This window comes from Pteropus vampyrus, unplaced genomic scaffold (genome assembly GCF_000151845.1).
Source record: "Pteropus vampyrus isolate Shadow unplaced genomic scaffold, Pvam_2.0 Scaffold4, whole genome shotgun sequence".
NCBI classification, from domain to species: domain Eukaryota; kingdom Metazoa; phylum Chordata; class Mammalia; order Chiroptera; family Pteropodidae; genus Pteropus; species Pteropus vampyrus.
In genome coordinates, this window is record NW_011888785.1 from 22622767 (window position 1) to 22632858 (window position 10092).

The 10092-nt window shown below is 33.3% G+C and overlaps 1 pseudogene; it reads left to right on the top strand.

The window, feature by feature from the left end:
* The first annotated feature begins 221 nt into the window (after positions 1 to 221).
* LOC111743175 lies at positions 222 to 337 on the top strand (annotated as a pseudogene).
* The last annotated feature ends 9755 nt before the right edge of the window (positions 338 to 10092 follow it).

The window sequence follows — 10092 nt, forward strand, 5'->3', positions numbered from 1 at the left end:
TTAAAATATGCTTTCATAATTATTTCTTAATTGTTTCCAAGTCAACATTATGTAGGTTATAAGTATTTGAAACTGAAGAAAAAGATGAATAAGGGTGAAGAAAGAGTCTAAAGAGACAATAGAAACAAAAACAACATGTGGTTCCATTGTGTAGTGGTTAGCACATCTGCCTTACATGCAGAAAGTTCTGGATTCACGCCCCAGTGGAGCCACGGTTCATGGTCTGTGGCCATGTCATCCTGAACGAGCCTGATGTCTGATCTCAAAAGTTAAGCAGGGTTGGGCCTGGTTAGTACTTGGATGGGAGACCACCTAGGAAGACCAGATGCTGTAGGCATATATGATAATAATAAAAAAACAAAACAGTAATTTCAAAATTATTTAAATGCTGTACTAAATTAGTTTATCTTGAAAAGTTCCTAAATAGAGAGCAATTGAATAAAAACAATAAAAGAAATAAAACAAGTTCATATTTTATTATGTAGTAAACATAGGCAACTGCTCTCTTTAAATTGATCCAGTATTATACCAGCCATGTTAGTGTATTCACCTGCCTCATTCATAGCCTGTTACAGAGCATCTACCCCATCTAGAGTTTCTAGATTTGGTGGTCCTGTTAACACACGGATCCACAGCCCTAAACATTGTTGTTTACATTAGGATAGACACACAACCCACAAGAAGAGAGATTTTCATAGACCTAACGAAGCCAGTCAGATCATTTCTTTTAAGAACCTCAAGAACACAGAATATAGTCAACAATAATGGTTGCCAGCCAAATGACATACCTTGTGGTTAAGGCTACTAACATTGAGTTATCTAAGGGCAATAAATAAACAGAGGAAGCCATTCTACTGACAGAAATAGGAAAAAACAGTAAATAAGCAGAAAAAGGCAGAAATGGGAGACATGTAAGCTCTGAGAGACAAAGATTAAGTTACATTTCTGATAGCTTTCCATGTGAGACTATCTCTACTTATATTCATTCCTCAAAGTCTCTGAGTCTGGGTTTCTTACATGATAATCCCCTACCTAGTCTTTTGTTAAGTTACTTATGAATCCTTAAAATTAAAATTGCCATTGACTAGACCACATATATAAGAGTAGTGTATCAATCTTCTTTTTCTTATTAGAAGATGATAGAACTTAGTTTAGATTTAAGTAACAAAGAGTGAGAAATGGAAAAGTCTTTCTCTGTGTAAAATTGTTTTGTTAGGAATGGACAAACTAGCTGAGAATCGGCTCCCTGGCAATATTCCCTGTACCAGGTTAACAAATTATCTCCTGGTCAGTAGCTAAAACCTAGGAGGACTCTCAGCTAGAACAACTAAAAAGTAGAAGATGAGGTGACTGAGAGTTGTTCAGTGTTCATAATAGTTAAAAACATATGCATCTAAGTTATTTGGTTTATTTAAAATATGTCCCGATAGTTCGTTTCCCACTGTTGAATAGGTTATAAATTGGTGACTTTAATTCACTGTGGTCTACATTACAAAATAATGATATTTTTGTCATTTATTTCCACAAAAAGAAGACATTATATTACATTTTTTTCACTCATTCAATGAACATTGAGTGCCTAACCTCTGCTTGGTGCCAGAGGTTCAAAGGAAAATATGTTATATCTCCATTATAAAAGTAGTTAAAATTTAGTAGGGAGAATACTGATTTTGAAGTATAAAAAACATATTAAATATTTAAGTGATTTTTAAAATCTTGATAATAACTCACTAACATTTGCAAAGGATTAAATTATGGTTTAAATTAGATTAAAAGTTTTAAGCAAAATATAAAATGTTATCTGCTAAACTGAAATAATGAAACTATCTTTATTAAAACTTCTTTTGTAAAATATACTACCCAATGAACATTAAATTAAAAACAAATCTGCCAAATGATTTAATTAATTATTTACTGAAATACTTAGATTCAATTGTGTTATAAAAATTCTACTGTCAATGGATTAAAGACATAAATGTAAGACCCAAAATGATAAAACTCTTAGAAGAAAACATAGAAGAAAAGTTCTTGACATGGGTCTTGATAATGATTTTGGAAATAAGACCTAAAGCACAAACAACAAATAAAAACAACCAAGTGGGACCACATCAATATATAAAGCTTCTGCATAGCAAAATAAACCATCAATAAATTGAAAGGACAACTTGTGAAATGTAAAAAATAATTGTGAAAATTCTACTTCTGCGAATATATCCAAGAAAACAAAAACACTAACTTAAAAAGATATTTTCAAATATCTCCATGTTCATAGGACATTATTTACAATAACCAAGACGTGAAAACAACCTAAGTGCCCATATATGGATGAATGGACAAAGAAAATGTGGTAATATACACATTTATAGAACATTATTCATCCATAAAGATGAGAAAATCCTACCACTTGTGACAACATGGATGACCCTTGAGGCATTATGTTAAGTGAAATATGTAAGATGGAGAAAGACAAATATGGTATGACCTTATTTATATGTGGAATCTAAAAAACAGACAAAAAAAACAAAGTCAAAGAAAAATAGATCAGATTTGTGTTTGTAGTTACCAGAGATAGGGGTGGGTGGCTGGGAGGAAGGTCATCAAAAGGTACAAACTTCCAGTTATAAAATAAATAAGTACCAGGGATGTGAGGTCACTAGAGTAAACACTGCAGTATGATACATAAGAAACTTGTTAAGAAAGTAGATCCTAAGAGTTCTCATCATGAGGATTTTTTTTTTTAATTATAGTTGGCATACAATATTATGTTATTATCATGTATACAACATAGTGATTAGACATTTACATAACTTACTAAGTTATCACCCTGATAAATCTAGTACTCATCTAACATCATACATAGTTATTACATTATTGACTATATTCCTTATACTACACATTATATCCCCATGACTATTTTGTAACTACCAATTTGTACTTCTTAATCCCTTCCCCTTTTCATCTATCCTCCCAAACCCTCCCAGTTAGCACCGTCAAAATGTCTCTGTATCTATAAGTTTGTTTCTGTTTTGTTTGTTTATTTTGCTCTTTAGATTCTACATGTAAGTGAAATCATATGACATCTGTGTTTCTCTGTCTGACTTACTCCACTCAGCATAATACCCTCCAGGTCTATCCATGTTGTTGCAGATGGCAAGATTTTATTTTTTTTATGGCTGAGTAGTATCCCATTGTATATATGTATCACCTCTTCTCTATCCATTCATCCACTGACGGACACCCAGGTTGCCTCCATATTTTGGCTATTGTGAATAATGTTACAATGGACATATGAATGCACAAGTCCCTTCAAATTAGTATTTTGGGTTTCTTTAGATAAATACCCAAAAGTGGGATTACTGAGTCCTACTTTGTCTCTTATTATATCTTGTTTTAAAGTCTATTTTGTCTAGTATAAGTGTTGCTACTCCAGATTTTTAAATTTTATTTTCATGAAATATCTTTTTCTATCTCTATGCTTTCAGTCTGTGTTGTCCTTTGATCTGAAGTGAATCTCTTGCAGGCAGGATATGTAGGGATTTTGTTTTCTTATCTATTCAGCCACCCTATCTTTTGATTGGCACATTGAATCCTTTTTCATTTAAAGTAATCATTGATAGATATCTAGTGATTGTCATTTTATTATTCATAGCAAATTTTCTGTTGAGAAATCAGGTGACAGTCTTATTAAAGCTCCCTTGTAGATAACTAACTGCTTTTTTCTTGCCGATTTTAAGATTCTCCCTTTCTATCTAAGATTTGGAGTTTTAATTATAGAGCATCTTGGCGTGGGCTTCTTTGAGTTCATCTTGCTTGGGACTCTTTGCGCTTCCTGAGCTTGTATGTTTATTCCTTGCCAGGTTAGGAAAGTTTTCTATTATTATTTCTTCAAATAGGTTTCCAATTCTTTGTTCTCCCTCATCTTCTTCTGTTACCCCTATGATGCAAATGTTGATACTCTTGGTATTGTCCCAAGAGGCCCCTTATTCTCATTTTTTTTTTTTTTGCTGTTCCGATTGGGTGTTTTCTACTACCTTATATTCTGATTCTATCCTCTGCTTCATCTAATCTACTGCTAATTCTCTCTAATAAATTTTTCATTTTGATTATTATAGTCTTCATTTCTAACTGGTTCTTTATGTTTTCTATCTCTATTTTTATGTTTTCTAGCTCTTTGTTAAAGTTCTCGCTGAATTCCTCTACTCTTCCCCTAAATTCATTGAGCATCCTTATAACCAGTGTTTTGAACTCTGCATCTGGTAGATTGCTTGTCTCCATTTTGTTTAGTTCTTTCTCTGGAGCTTTGTTCTGTTCTTTCATTTGAGACATGATTTTTTCTCTCTCCATTTTGAATGCCTCCCTGAATTTGTTTCCATGTATTAGGTAAGTCTCCTAAGTCTCCCAGCCTTAGTAGAGTTGCCTTATGTAGTAGATTCATGTGGGATCCAGTGGCACTCTCTGGTCACCTGAGTCAGGTGCTCCAAGTGTGTCCCTTGTATTGGTTGTGTGTGCTGTCCTGTTGTAGTTGAGCCCTAGTTGCTGTTTGCACATCAATGGGAGGGATTGAGCCTTGGGCTAGTTGTTTGTGAGAAATGGTTAATGAGGGGCTTACCCTATGGAGCAAGACTTACTTTACCAGGGCTCTGGTGCCTGCCCAGTCTGCCCTTTGGGTGTATTGTCCTCAGATGCAGCCTCAGGTGGTACTTCAGCTTAATGGAAGACAGGCACTGGGCATTCTGGACCCAGGGCCTCCTGGGAGGGGATCCACAACAGACCAAGTTTAGTCTCAGCCTGTGCACCTCAGGGGCCATCTGATAAGAGTCATCAAGCATCCACATATGGTTGCCACCATGCTGGACTTATAGGTGCCTTGAGGGGCCAAGTCAGAAACCAAAGCCAGCTGCCACTAGTGGAGGACTTGTTGCTGTTCAGCAAGACATCAGATGCTGCTACTTCTTGGGGTTTAGTGAACCTATGAGATATTTTATGAAAGATCACAACAGGAGCCAAAACAGCCCATTTGTATGAAATAAATCACTGGAAGCAGTTCGGGTGGACCCATAAGTTGGGAGAGGCAAGGTCTCAGGGAATCATCTGGGCAGAGCAACCAGTGTTAGCCAGGTTGATTGAGACTCCGATATGGTGGCTGCCTGCATATGCACACTGGGAGGGTGTAGAGCTCAACAAAGGAACAATGGATTCTGCCAGCACTTCTGTCTGGGAGAAAGCTGCCTCTCCAGCTCTTGCCCTGAAGCCAAACAATTCAAATTTTCTACATACATCCCTGGCACTTTTCAAGCAGCTACTATAACGCTGGATCTCAGAGCAAGTGAGTCCATCAGTGAGTTAGTCTGTGCCTATGGGTTCCTTAAGAGGAATATCTGCAACTCCTGCAGGCCTCTGTCTCAGTCAGCTACAATTTCTACTAGTTTTCACAGCCAGAGGTTGTGGCAACTTCTCTTCCGAAATTGGAACCCTGAGCTGGGGAGCCCCATGTGGGACCAGGACCCCTCCTTCCTTTGGGGGGACCTCTGCAGCCAAGATATTCCTCCTGATTTTCAACTACCACACACAGTTGAGGAACAAGCCTGTTTCATGTCTCTGTCCCTCCTACCAGTCTTGAGGTAGCCTCTTATATATGTCTCCAGTTGTAGGACTTCTGTTCAGCCATATGTCAGGTGATTCCCAATGATGGCTGTTCTGTAGTTTAGTTGTAATTCTGATGTTGTTGTGAGAAGAGGCAAGCACAGCATCTACCTACTATGCCACCTTGACTAGAAGTTAAGAAATTGTTTTCTTTAATTTTATTGTATCAATATGGTGAATGTTAACTAAACCTATTATGGTAATTATTTCACAGTATATGAACATCAAACTATCATGTAGTACACTGTAAATGTATACAGTGATTTTGCTAATTATTTCTCAATAAAACCGAAAAATTCTACTGTCAGACAAAAATAATATTTAACACATTATTCTCCTATGCCTTACATTAAATTGTAAAATATATAATTTAGGATTCTTCACTCAAAACTGATAAATCATATGCTAAATCATATTTTGAAAATAAACACCAAGTATTATTTTAGCGTGAAAGTAATTAATTAGATATTTATCAATCCTCACCACATCAACACTTAACTTAGTATGTAACATATAGTAAATGATTAACAAAAATTGTTAAATAAAGTAATAATTCAAGAGTAAGCATTTCAACATCTATTTTCTGTTTTTTATTCTTTACTTTCTTACTTTGCTTTAGGAAAGTGATAGTTAATATAATATCACCAATTACAAGGAAACTAGATAATTTAACATAAATGTATCATTTTTTACAGTAGTATATAGAACTATTTCATGGATGACTCTGGTAAAAATTCTATACTCAATAAATAAAAAATAAATATGCTTTCTCTCTTTTAGTTCAGCTCGAATTAGAAAGAAATGAATACTTTCAAAGAAAAATCCAGCAAACTTACAGCAAATATTCTTTATATTAAACAAATTGTTAAAATTATTTCAAAAAGTTAATCCTTGATTTTTAAACATAGGTGAGCTAATCAGAGAACATAATTAAAACCAAATGTAAAGAAATTCATTCAACTATGATAGATGTAGGTTGCTTACATGTTTTGGCAGAAGAGAAGGAGGAAAGTATATAGACAACTGATACTTTTTAGTACAAGTGATTTCAGATAATTACATTTAGATATAAAAATAATCTGACAAAATAAACAATTTCCTCAAATTTCTAAAACCCATCGACATTACATAAAATTTTCTTCTCTAAACAAAAATGTACTGTCTTTGAAATTATAAATATAATTCACAGTATTGTAAATGGAACATAAGCATCCCCATATCACCCTTCCATATTTTTTAACATCAGTAACTTGAACTTTTATATGAAATGAAATCCCTCCCATATTCCTGAGTTGTTATTTTACTTTTATTTCACTTCTCAATGCTCACTCTATACTAATGTTCTTAACCTTAGTTAAGCCTGAGGATAAAATTTAAAAATTGTAATCTAGAAAACAATTTAAAATAAATTGAAATCATAATTTAAAACTTTCTTATGGAGAAAACTTCAGGTTTAGATGTCTGTTGACAAATTTATCCACATATTAAAGAAATAAATGATATTTTTATACAAATTATTCTAGAGAATAGAAAAGGAGAAAATACTAGTTTATTTCTGAAACTAGCATAATCAATATGTGGTCTGCCCATTAAAACAATGGAAATATATAACATTCTCATGTGCATAGATATAAAAATTACAAGCAAAATATTCATAACTATATTTTATATATACACATATATTTATACAGATATGTGTATACACACATATATCATCATGTCCAAATGGGAGTTATTTCAGAAATTTGAAATTAATTAGTATTCTGAAAACAATTAATATAATTGGTCACATTAATGGTAAGGTAGAAGAACCATGTGAGTATCTCCAGAGGTAGAGAAAACATTTGATAAAAATCAACAACCATTTATGATAAATATTCTCAAAAATCTAGGAATTAGAGGGATCTTCTTTAACTTCATAAAAATATATCTACCAAAAAATCTACAGTTATTATACTAGAAGGTAAAATATGTAATGCTTTCTTTATAAAATTAGAAACAAAAGAGAAGGATATCCACTTCTTTTCAATTTTTTGTACCAAAGATCCAAGCCAATGCACTATAAGAGAGGTAAATTAAATGTATAAATAGTGGAAAGAAAGAAGTAAAATTACTTTTGTCACAGATGGCGTAAGTCAGTCTAGAAAATTCAAAGGAATCTACAAAAACGTTAATATCAATAGCGATTAATAAGTAATTGATGGTAGTATTAATAAATGTAACCCTAACCTGCTGTGTTTATAGTGTTTCAGCAACTGACAACACTTGCTGCAATCAAAGGAAAAGGGCTATTCTGATAGAATGACGTATGCTAAACTTACAGAATGCCAAAAGAACTTTACGGCTTTTCTGTACTTAAAAAGTGAATTTATTGACAATCTTGCTATTAAACCTTGCTTTATTTCCCAGGAAATGAGTAACTACATATTTGCTTTCAGAGTGTAAGGCAGACTATGTATGTGTTTTGAGGTGAAAAAGAGGAGATAGTGGAACAGACAAGTCTGACTTGTTCCAGCATTATTTGTTTTAAAGTTATGATCAAGGTTAGAGAGAAAAAAGTTTAGGAGAATATTTTGTAATGCTGTAGTTGGTCATTAGCTATCAAGAGTCCAAATATAGTTGAACATTCAATATATCATTATAAATGAGCAACATTTTCAGTTCAAATTTAAGTTTAAATAGCAAGACTTATATACTAGAAACAAATAATTGCATTTCTAATATATCCTTCTCTTCTTTGTTATAACAGGACATTGCTTGCAATTTATAGCTTTCTATAAAGCTTTGTGTAACTATGGGACTAAACACTATCCAATGTGATAGATGCACAGATGGACGATTGAGTCAGAAGGAACTTGATGGAGCTCTCATTCCAGCTCAGTGTGTATATACTTTTTCAATAACAAATATTTGAGTCTTTACAATGTGTTAAGAACTGTCCTTTTTGTTTTATGTGTATTACCTAGTTTAATGCTCATGATGATTATTTGAGATGATACTGCAATTACCTCCATTTGAACAAAAGAGTGAAACTGAGTTTTAAAGTATATAAAAAGTGACGAAGCATAGATTTGAATCTTGGTTGGAGTTGTTAATGTAATGATGTTTCATAAATTTTTAATATTTTATTTGTTACATATACTAATGACATTGTCACCAAATATTTCTATTTGAGCCTTCTCAATCTACTTACAAGAAGTTTTCAGTGACATGTCTGCATCCTTTTATGTTTAGTCACTTTTATGGTTTTCTTCTTAAAAAGACTCAATGTTCCTTTTGTTTAATTTATTGCTAATGTTTCTAGCACTGCGTTTGGTATGTTTCTGGATGATCACTTGAACAAATAACTGTAGCACCTCATCAGTGGACGGTTTTGAGATGATAGGGTAGAGGCATGTCTGTGATGTGAAGAGGGGAGGAAAGAAGGAGGGAATAGGGAAGAATGCCCAACCTCATGGCTACGAGTAATTACCCATGCCTTTGCTGTTGAGGATGGCTAGAACCTTCTATTCCTTATCTGAAAAAGAACATTTAATACTTTTTCACGGGTTTTAATCTCATTGAGTAAATATAATGAGTAAAATTTATTTGATTCTGAGATCGTGGCTTTCTGGGTTCATGAATCTGTTGTCTCACTAGTCATGACAGCACCTACTCTGTACACCAGATGGCACGGGTCAGCTCTAGCTACAAAAGCATAAATCACCAAAACTGCTATTTATGAGAAAGAAAATGGCACACATTCTTAATTTATCACAATTATATCATATTGTTTACATGAGAAGTGGTCACATATTTAAATATCTCTTCTGCCATAAACACATATTTATTTATTAGAATATTAGTGTATATGTGTATGTCAAATTGAAATATATTCATGCATATATTTCAGTTATAAAGCTCTATAATAGTTTAGCATTGAAGTTAATTATTGGATTTATGCTTTATATGCTCATAAAAATTGGCACTGTTATATTGAGGACGTTATAAACATTTCACCTGAGAAATAGCTACATGATGCAGATGTATTATACAAAGAGGCAAGTGGCCACTATGAAAATGATGGCATGTTTGATAACAACTACAGCATGACTCTCTTGTACCTCTACCCTTGAAATTCACCAGAATGCTTAGATGCTTCAAATATCTTCTTGATTATTTGTTAAGAGCATGACAAACTTCATATAAACCTTAGCTCTACTATTTAGTTGATGTGTCACATGTAGTAAATTATTTATTCCTGTTCTTTTTTTTTTATCTTTAAGATGTGGATGATAATAATGGTACCACTTTGATAGAATTGTTCTAAGAAATCAGTAGCATAGCATATACCAGATTTAGCATATAAAAACATACTATAAATATTAGCTGTTTCTAGTAATAGTAGTCATAGTAATAGTAGTAGCCATAGTAGTGTGAATTCTGAAGATAATATAAAAGAAGCAACAT